At 42.5% G+C, this 10,309-nt stretch overlaps 1 non-coding gene across 1 annotated transcript; it reads right to left on the reverse strand.

Annotated features, from left to right (window-relative positions):
- Positions 1-9,230: 9,230 nt before the first annotated feature.
- On the reverse strand, positions 9,231-9,337 carry LOC133036371 (small nucleolar RNA R71). Its single transcript, XR_009687027.1, has one exon. It is a non-coding gene; the product is annotated as a small nucleolar RNA R71 (small nucleolar RNA).
- Between the last annotated feature and the right edge of the window lie 972 nt (positions 9,338-10,309).

Genomic DNA, 10,309 nt, shown 5'->3' on the forward strand with positions numbered 1-10,309 from the left:
TTTCTTTTCTTTGAGACAATCTTAATTTAGCTGTTTATTTTCTAAGGGGAGACAATTATTATTGCCCGTCCCCAGGCCCTTTGTATGTTACATATATATATTTTTTTTTTCTTTTTGGACCTGCCCTTTTGGTCAGGATGTTTTAAATACATAAGTTTACTTTGATACGTATTCTTTTTGGACCTGCCCTTTGGGTCAGGATATTTTAAATACATATGTTCGCTTTGATACATATTCTTCTTGACTTTGTTTCTACTTTCGGCCTGTTTTACATCTGTCCGTGTGGTATGCCTTAGTACACCCCTGAGTGGCATGAAAACTTTGTTTTTAAGGCACTCAGTTTTATTTAAAATTTAGAGGTTGCATACACTTTGACGGTACAAATTCTTTAAACAAAGCCTAAGTTTACACATTTGGACTATTGGTAATACTTCCGGAGATGATCGGCGTTCCAAGCCCTTGGCACCATGGTTCCGTCCATCCTTTTAGCTTATATGTTCCGGAGCCGATCTCATCCTCAATTTCATATGGCCCTTCCCAATTTGGCCCAAGTACCCCCACTCCGGGTTCTTGAGTGGCTGGGAAGACTCTTCTTAAGACCATATCCCCAATAGTGAATTTTCTATTTTTAACTTTAGAGTTAAAATATTTAGTCACCTTCTTTTGATAAGTTGCCATTCGTATTTGAGACTCGTCCCGGAGCTCTTCAACCTGATCCAACGCTTCCTGTAATAAAGCTTGGTTTGTTGATGGATCATAAGTTGTTCTCCTGTGGACGGGAATAACGTTTCCACCGGGACCATTGCTTCACAACCGTACGCCATTAAAAAAGGCGAGTGGCCGGTCGTAGTTCTTAGGGTCGTCTGGTAGGCCCATAACACTCTTGGCAGTTCTTCAGGCCAACTGTTTTTGCAGGCCAGCAACTTTTTCTTTAGGGTGACTTTTAGGATTTTGTTGACTGCTTCTGCTTGTCCGTTTGTTTGCGGCCTTGCCACCGCGGAGAAGCTTTTAACGACTCCGTGTTGGTTGCAGAAGTCAGTGAACTCTTCGCAATGGAATTGCTTCCCATTGTCAGAGACTATTTTGTGAGGCAAGCCATATCGACATACTATGTTTTTAATAACAAAGTCTAGTGCTTTTTTAGCAGTTATAGTCTTCATTGGCTTTGCTTCCGTCCATTTGGTGAAGTATTCTACTGCTACTATTGCATACTTTACTCCTCCCTTTCCTGTTGGCAGGGACCCAATAAGATCTATTCCCCAGACCGCAAAGGGCCAGGGACTAGTCATCAGGGTAATCTCATTGGAAGGAGCTCTCGGTATGGTCGCGAACCTTTGGCACGAATCACATTTCTGGACGTCGTCTATGCAATCTTTTTTTTATTGTTGGCCAGAAGTACCCTTGTCTAAATATTTTCTTTGAGAGACTTGGTCCTCCTGTATGATCTCCACAGAACCCTTCATGGACCTCTAGCATGATTTTCTTAGCTTCAGGGTCCGATACACACCTTAAATAAGGCATGTTAAGTCCTCTTCGGTAGAGAGTTTTGTCCACCTTCACATAATCGTGAGCCTAATACTGAATCCTTCTCCACAGTGCCTTCTCTTGGGGCAACTCACCTTTTGTTATGTATTCGATGATGGGGACCATCCAGCTGGGTTCTTGCCCAACTGTTGTTATGACCTCTTTTACTTTGATGCTTGGCTCTGCCAAGCGTTCCACAGGTACCACCCCCAGTTTCTCGATTTCGCTGTCTGAAGCTAACTTAGCCAGACAGTCCGCGTGAGCATTCTTTTCTCTAGGGATTCTTTCAACTTTATAGTTCGCGAACTCGTGGAGCAGTTCTCGGACTATTGTTACATATGCGGCCATTCTTTCTCCGCGCGTCTGATATTCTCCCGACACCTGGTTCACTACCAGTTGGGAATCATTGTAGACTTCTACTCTTTTAGCCCCCACAGTTTTTGCTAATCTCAACCCTGCTATCAAGGCTTCGTATTCGGCCTCATTGTTGGAAGCTGAGAAGTCGAACCGTAGGGCTGCTTGGAGTCGAAGTCTGTTCGGAGATATCATCGCGACCCCCGCTCCGGATCCATTCTCGTTGGAGGCTCCGTCTACAAATACCTTCCACGCTGGGACTGATGGTGTGGGTATGTTTGCGGTAGCTTCAACTTCATTGCACTCTGTGATGAAGTCTGCTAATGCTTGCCCTTTTATGGAAATGCGTGGAATGTAGTGTAGGTCGAACTGGCTTAACTCCATTGCCCATTTGAGGAGCCTTCCGGATGCCTCTGGCTTTTGTAGGACTTGCCGGAGTGGGTGGTTGGTCAATACCTTGATTGGGTGAGCTTGGAAGTAGGGTCTCAACTTTCTCGAGGCCATCAGGAGGTAAAAAACTAGTTTTCAATAACTGGGTATCGTGTCTCCGCTCCTATCATGCGCTTGCTGACATAGCATACGGGATGCTGAGTTTTCTCCTCTTCTCGAACTAAGGCTGTGCTGACTGCATTCTAGAAGACGGCCAAGTATAGGAACAAGTCTTTTCCGAGAACGGGCTTTGATAGGATTGGTGGCTTGGCCATGTGCTCTTTTAGTTTTTTGAACGCCTCCTCGCACTCGTCGGACCATTCAAATTTCTGACACTTCTTCAAGACGTTGAAGAAGGGAATGCATTTGTCTGTGGACTGGGAGATGAAACGGCTCAGGGCAGCAACCTTTCCGGTTAGGCTCTGCACGTCTTTGTGTTTCTTTGGGGAAGGCATGCTCAGGAGAGCTTGAATTTTTTCTGGATTTGCCTCAATTCCCCTCTGACTGACGATGAAGCCCAGGAACTTCCCTGACTTAACCCCAAAAGTGCACTTCTTCGGGTTGAGTTTCATTCCGTATCTCCGGACCACTTCAAAGCATTCTTCTAAGTCGTCCGCGTGGCTAGTGCATGCTTTTGACTTGACTAGCATGTCTTCCACGTATACCTCCATATTTAGCCCCAGGAGGCCTTTGAACATCCGGTTTACCATTCTTTGATAAGTTGCACCAGCATTTTTCAGTCCGAAAGGCATGACTAGGTAGCAGTATTCCCCCTTATCGGTCCTGAAGCTAGTGCACTCTTGATCCGGTACGTGCATCTTAATTTGGTTGTAACTGGCGTATGCATCCATGAAGGACAGTATCTTGAATCCGGAGGTGGCGTCCACCATCTGGTCGATCCTTGGCAAAGGGAAACAATCCTTTGGGCAGGCTTTGTTTAGATCGGTGAAGTCTACAAACCCGCCAGGTCCCATTGGGCTTTGGCACCAGTACCAGATTGGCTAACCATTTCGGGTAGTAGACATCTCGAATCATGCCACTTGTTAGTAGCTTGTCCACCTCTTTTTCTAAGGCTTCAGCCTTCACTGAGTCGAGGGGACGTCGCTTCTGCTGGATCGGGGGCATGTCCGGATTGACATTGAGGACATGGGTGATGACGTGGGGACTTATGCCAGTCATGTCTTCTTGGCACCACGCGAAAATGTCTGTGGCGACCTCAGTGTCTTTATTATTTTTTTCTTTTTCTTCCGGTTCTAGGCTCTTTCCTAGCCGGAGAACTTTGGTGTAGTCGAGGTCGCATACCGACACTTCCTCGACGTCCTCCATTTGTTCTAAAAATTTTTCAGATCCCACACGGGGATCCAACTCATCCTCTTCCGCCATTTTTGGCTCAATAATTTCTCAGACCATCAAGACGGGTAGGTGGGCAGCAACGTTATAACACTGCCTTGCCTCCCCTTGGTTTCCCCTCACGGTCCCTATCCCAGCCTCTTGGGTGGGGAATTTCAAGCATAAGTGCCATATTGACGTGACTGTACCAAAGTCCACCAAGGCCGGTCGGCCGAGGATTGCATTATAAGCTGTTGGGTAGTCCACCATCACAAATGTGCAGTACTTAAAAGTGCTCTGGGGTGTGTCCGGACACAAGGTGACTGGGAGCCTCACTTTTCCCATAGGGATAAGTGTTGTCCCATTGAACCCTGTGAGTTGGGAACCACTTGGTGAAAGGTCTCGGTCCGATAGGCCTATTGCAGTGAAGGCCTCTTTGAATAATAGATTCACGGAACTCCCGTTGTCGATCAAGACTCTGGCCACGATCTTATTGGCAATGGAAGTCTCTATGACCAAAGGGTCATGGTGAGGAAAACGCACTGTTTTAGCGTCTTCTTCTGTGAATGTAATGGGCTGGTCCATTAGCCGGGGCCTTTGAGCTGGGAGTTGAGTAACGTCCCAGACCTCATCGTGTTTCACGGCCCCTGCGTACCGTTTGAGCTCCTTGCGGGTAGTTCCTCCGATGTGGGGTCCTCCCGAGAACATAGTCACTCTCCCGTTGGGTCTTGGTGGCAGGCCAGGAATATGTTGGGCATCTCCACGGGGAGCAACTGGGGCCAATGCTCCTGCTACACCCCCTGGCGCTCCTTGAGGCAAAGCTCCAACCGCCTGACCCGGGTTGAGATGGGGCAACCGGTTCTTGATCCACTCGTAGAGATGTCCCAATCGGATCAAGTTTTCGATCTCGTCTTTGATATTTTTGCATTCATTGGTGATGTGCCTAATGTCATTGTGGTACTCACATCTCTTATTGGGATCCCTCCGGGAGCTGTCTTTGTACAGGGGAGGCGGTCTCCGGTAGTGCGTATTTTGCCTAGTAGCAAAATATACACGTTCTTGGGAGTTCGTTAACTCTCTGTATTGGGTATATTGGGGAGTATAGCCCCTTTTCTGCCACTTATCCTCCGTCCGGTTGCTACCTTTGGATGACCTTTTGCTCCGAGAGCACTGAGAAGGACCGGCTAAACTTGCGGTCGGAGCGGAGTGCGAGGGGGCTTGTCCATTTATCCCCGAGGGATTCCCAAAATGGGAAGATGCGGGGGCCAAGGCTTGGCCCTGACTATATCCATGAATAGCAGAAAATTGTATGTCGCTCATTAGTGGAGTGGCTGTTGACAAAGTGCCGGGGAGCTGAGCTCCGGGTGCATATCCTGCTATCCCAATAGGATAGTATCCCCCGTAGGCCACTATTTGGGCCTCTTCCAGGTTGATATATTTCTGGACTCTCTTCTGGAAGTCTTGAAGGCTGGAAGCTCCTTCTTGCTGTAACTCGTTCCAGAATGGAGTCGTTGTGCGGATGCCTGCTTGGAGAAGAGCAAGCTGTTGTCCATCATCTACTTTCTTGGTTTTTAAGGCTTCTTCCCTGAACCTCTTTATGAAATTCTTCAATGTCTCCATAGGCAGCTGCTTGATGTTAGTCAAGGCACTGACCTCCAGATTAACCTTCCTTGCAGCGACAAACTGTCTCCGAAAGCTAGTTTGCAACTTATTCCATCAATCCACGGATCCTGGTTCTAGTTTCTTGAACCACTCTTTCGCGGATCCTCTTAGAGTAAGAGGAAAGCACAAACATTTGGCGTCATTGCTGACCCTCATGACTGTCATGACTCCGTTGAACCGTGACAGGTGATCGCTTGGATCAGAGTTACCGGTATAAGCTGTCATTTCGGGCATCTTAAAATTTTTGGGGAGCTCTGCTTCAAGGATACGCTTGGCACATGGCTCCCAATCTTCACAGTCAGAGTCAGAGTCGTCGCCTTTTTGTCTTCGAGAGACTCGGGCGATGTCTTTCCGGAGTATGGCAAGTTCTGCCATGATCCCTTCGTTTAACGTTCCCGTAGAGACTGCGGGTCCGTATTTCTTTTGGTCCAGGTGATCCCGGAGGTCACCTTGGTTCTCGTTAATCTGATTTCTCATATCAATGGGAGGACATTTCTGGCCCCTTCTTGCTCTCCCTCTGGGCTTCTGGTGCACGGAAACGCTCTTTCGGTCCTCTCGATCCTGAGGGCCAAGACTCCCTTTTTGGAGTTTGCCCCTCTGCGGACCTTTCCCTTTCGGGAAATCTGAGCGGACCTTTCGCGGATCCTGCACCTTTTTCTTTTTCCCAGGAGTGGAAGTAGGGTTTTTCTTTTGGTTCCCTTCGGCGGGGTACCTTATAGGGCTTGGTTCCCTAGACTTCTGCTTTTAGGTACTTGGTGAGGATTCCTCTGGTACTTTTCCAAGTCCAACAGGGATGGCTTTACGATGCAAGTGGATTCTTGCTGCTTCCATGGCTTTTTGCATGGCCAGCATCACCTCTTTCATCTTTTGGTTTTGCTCTTTTTGGGCTGCGATTTCAGCCTCATGATCGGCAGCCTTCTGCCTTAAGAGTACCAACTCTGAGTAGCTGCCTTCGTCGTAGGCGTACTCATTGAAGTTTCCTTCGTATTCGTCATCAGGGGTTCCTTCTTCCTCCTCAGAGCTCACATTTGCTCTTGAGACCACGTCGTCATCATTTGGATCTTGAGCATCTTGAAGAGGGTGAGATTGACGTGTGCTTCGAGTTTCCACCATTTTTGTTTTGTTGTAATGTAGTGTCTACCTTCAGACGCTTCCTTCAGCTCTCAATGAAAGCACCAAAATGTTGACCGAGGTTTTCGGCAACCAATATAATAATAATAATTAAGAGAGCTATAAGGAATTAAGAGAGAGATTTTTACGTGGTTGGGGCGTTAATGAGCCTTAGTCCACGAGTCTGTGTATTTATGATAGTATTTATTACAGAGAATGTTCTTGGTGGATTTTTCCTCTTCTAGTTCTTATGAAACCCAGAATTCTCGACCCTTGCTTTAATGAGTTTGGGGGGTTGATTAAGGCTCAAATTGGTACATTTTAAACCTTTATTTATACATATTTAATTAATATAAATTAAATATTTCTTAATTTTAATGATAAATTTATATTTATTGGAAATATTTAATTTACTTCAATTTTTTGTTATTTTTCAAATTCAAGTAAAATGTTAAAAAGAAAAATATAAAAAGCCCATGTAGGAGTCCAAGTATTGAGTTCATATGTATCATTTTGAATACATTACCTTTTTATTACTCCATTTCAGGGTGTGAAGACAAAAGTGGGTTTTTGTTAGGATTCCTCTTTTCAATTAATCAAAGAAGCCCACAAAACCATTTCCTCCAGCCACCAATTCATTCCACTAGCATCTCACGAACAAGACCACGCCGCAAGCATGGGAGCCACTCTCAGTCCGACACGTGGCCAGTTGGTTCCCCACTCTCCCATTCCACCTGATGCAAAAAGAAAATGGTCAATTTTACCTCAAAATTCTGTGTCACTTTCTCCACTAAGTGGCACACGAAAAATACCATATGTGAACAAATTTGGCCCTATAAATAGACCATTAAAGAGAGTGAAAAAAGATCAGATTTTAGTAGTGTTAATATACCAAAATTTTATCTTTTTCTTTCCTTCTTCTTTATTTTATTTTATTAATTTTGGTGTAAAGACAATGCCTTTTCTAGGCTAATTTCTTTGGCAAGACTCAAGTGTAAGTTCATGTAATTTTTATTTTTCTAATATATTGATTCTCTTTGTTCTTCATTTCCATATTTATTATATTAAATTTCTCTTCTTTGAAATTGCACTTTAAATTTAATAGTACCTTTTATATAAGTTCAGTCATGCTTTTCTTATGTAAGTTAGGCTATTAATTATTAGGGTGTTTATTATATTATATGATTTTTACTGCATTCTGCCAGTGGTATTTTGTCGATTTAAATTATATAATATGATAGTATTTTTAGAAGTAGTATTAAGTTAATTAGAGAACATATTTTTCTAGTGGGCTTAATTATACACATTTTTTAACTATAATTAATGGTGTAGAATTATAGTTGAGGTTAAAGAATCAATTTTATTAGGAAAATATAATTGCATGTACAAAGCTTGTGTCTTCCATAATCATTTTCTGATCACTTCTCATTTTAATTATTGTTTAATTTTTTAAAATCATTTTCTCAATATTCTCACATCACATTCAAGGTTCTTATTTTATTCTCGTAAAATTACTAACTGTCCTTTTGAGTGTATTTTTCATCCTTGTGGATACAACATATAGCCCGTTTACTACCGCGACCGCAGTGTAACTAATTGGGCGACATCAATTAGTATAGTAGTTTTTTCTTTATTTTATTTTTTTTTTTTGTCTCTCTTTTTTGTTTACATAAAAAAAAAACTTTTTAGTTAACATAATATAATTTAGTTTTATTTTTAAGTTATATATAGATTCAAAAAAAAATCATTATATATTATTATTATTATTATTATTATTATTATTATTATTATTATTCTGTACTCTTTTAGTAAAAAAAAAAGAAGCAAGTAGTTTATTTATTATTTTTTTTTGTTAGTTGTATTTATTATTTTACTACTATATTAGGGTGTTAGTTTTTTTTTACATTCTTTTATTTTGTATACTTTTTTTTTTCCTTTAGGATTAGCCATTTATTTTATTTTATTTATTTTAGGTTAGTTTTACATTTTTCTCCTTTAGGCTAAAAAAAAAAATTGTGCATAAAATATTTTCATAAACTTTTTAATGTAAACCCAATTGTGTAATGGTAAAAGTGGTACAAACTGAGATTATTCTGTCTAAGAAAGATTGGCTTTAAAGGTTTGTGGTAAAGTACCCTCTACACTTTCTAGCAACCCCGGGGAGTTCTAGTAAAAGTGTGGGACGAAGCGGTACCTTGGCAACCTTCCCAATAGGCCTGGGAATATCTTGTGTGAATACCCTTGCATTATTACATAGTTGTAATTTACATTATTTAACAAGTGAAAATACAAAAAAAAAAAAAAAAGTGAATGTCACGAAATAGAGACAAATTAGGGAGATTTGTAAAACAACAAATTGAAATTTTAGAAAACTCTCCTAAATCATCTTCTTCCACTCGTTCTCATTCACCACCATCACCCATACTTCCTGCACTGCCAATGATGGCTCAACAACAGGAAATCCAACCAAGAACGCTACAGGATTATCTACATCCTACGCGTACGGCCACACCTTCATGCATAATGTATCCCATGAATATGCCCAACTTCGATTTCAAACCTGGCATGATTTAACTTTTACCAACCTTTCATGGTATGGAAAATGAGAGTCCATATGTGCATATTCAGGCCTTCGAAGAGGTGGTGGCCACATTCAACAACCAAGCTGACATCATTAACTTGGTGAGATTGAAGTTCTTTCCTTTCTCACTCAAGGATAAAGCCAAAAGCTGGTTGTATTCCTTAAGGCCAAGGTCTATTGGGACATGGGATGAAATGAAAAAAGTATTTTCTCTAAATTTTTTCCACCCCATAAGACCAGCAGCCTTAAGAGGAAAATCTCTACCTTCACCCAAAAGGACCATGAAACGTTTCATCAGGTCTGGGAGAGGTTTAAAGATTTGATGGGCCAGTGCCCACATCATGGATATGAAAGTTGGCGTCTTGTCAGCTATTTCTACGACGGTCTCACAGCTGACAAAAGACAATCCGTACAAATGATGTGTAATGGCGACTTCCTACAGAAAGATCCCGAAGAAGCTTTGGAATATCTTGAAGAAATTTTTGAAAAATCATACACATGGAGTGCGCCAAGTCCTACGGACAAGCCACGAACAGCCGGAGTCTACCAATTGAAGGAGGAGGACAATGTGAAAGCTCAACTTGAAGCTTTGAAAAAACAATTTGAGGCTTTCAAAACTCAAGAAGGTAAAGCACTCCAGATGGCTGCAAAAGTGGAAAAGCAAGAACCATGCTTCATTTGTGGAGGGACTGATCATCAACCACAAGAGTGCCCTAGTCTTAGTATGTTGAGGGGAGGAGATGAGGAACAGTGTAATGCCTTAGGGGATGACAAGAAGCCTTATAATACCTACTCCAACACATACAATCCTGGTTGGCGTAGCCATCCCAATTTTAGTTGGAAGGATACAAGTCAAAATCAAGCATCTGGGAGTCAATGGAGGCCTGATCAACAAAAGAATTCTCTTGAGAGTTCCATGAAAATTCTCCAAAATCCCAACTAGAGTTCAGGACTTATTTCACTCAGGTGATAGAGGAATTGAAGGACATAAAGATTCAAATAACAAAGTTAAATGATTCTTCAGTCATTCAAGAGCGTGGTAAGCTTTCGCTTAGCCTCTAATCACTCCCAAAGGGCAACATATGGCACAAACCTCCGCTCCTTCAGAGTCTAATCTCAAAGGGGTTAATGCCATTACTACCCGAAGTGGTCAAAGTACGGTATCACCATTACCTAAGACCACTAGTGTACCAATGCCTGCTCCAGATGTTGATGTGCCACAAAATCTTCCAGTAAAGGTGCCCTTTCCTCAGGCTTTGAAATCCACTGGAAAGGTACTGGAAAGTCATAGTGAGATCCTTGACTTTTTGACACAAGTTA

The sequence above is a fragment of the Cannabis sativa genome, chromosome 3, assembly GCF_029168945.1.
Source record: "Cannabis sativa cultivar Pink pepper isolate KNU-18-1 chromosome 3, ASM2916894v1, whole genome shotgun sequence".
Taxonomy (NCBI): domain Eukaryota; kingdom Viridiplantae; phylum Streptophyta; class Magnoliopsida; order Rosales; family Cannabaceae; genus Cannabis; species Cannabis sativa.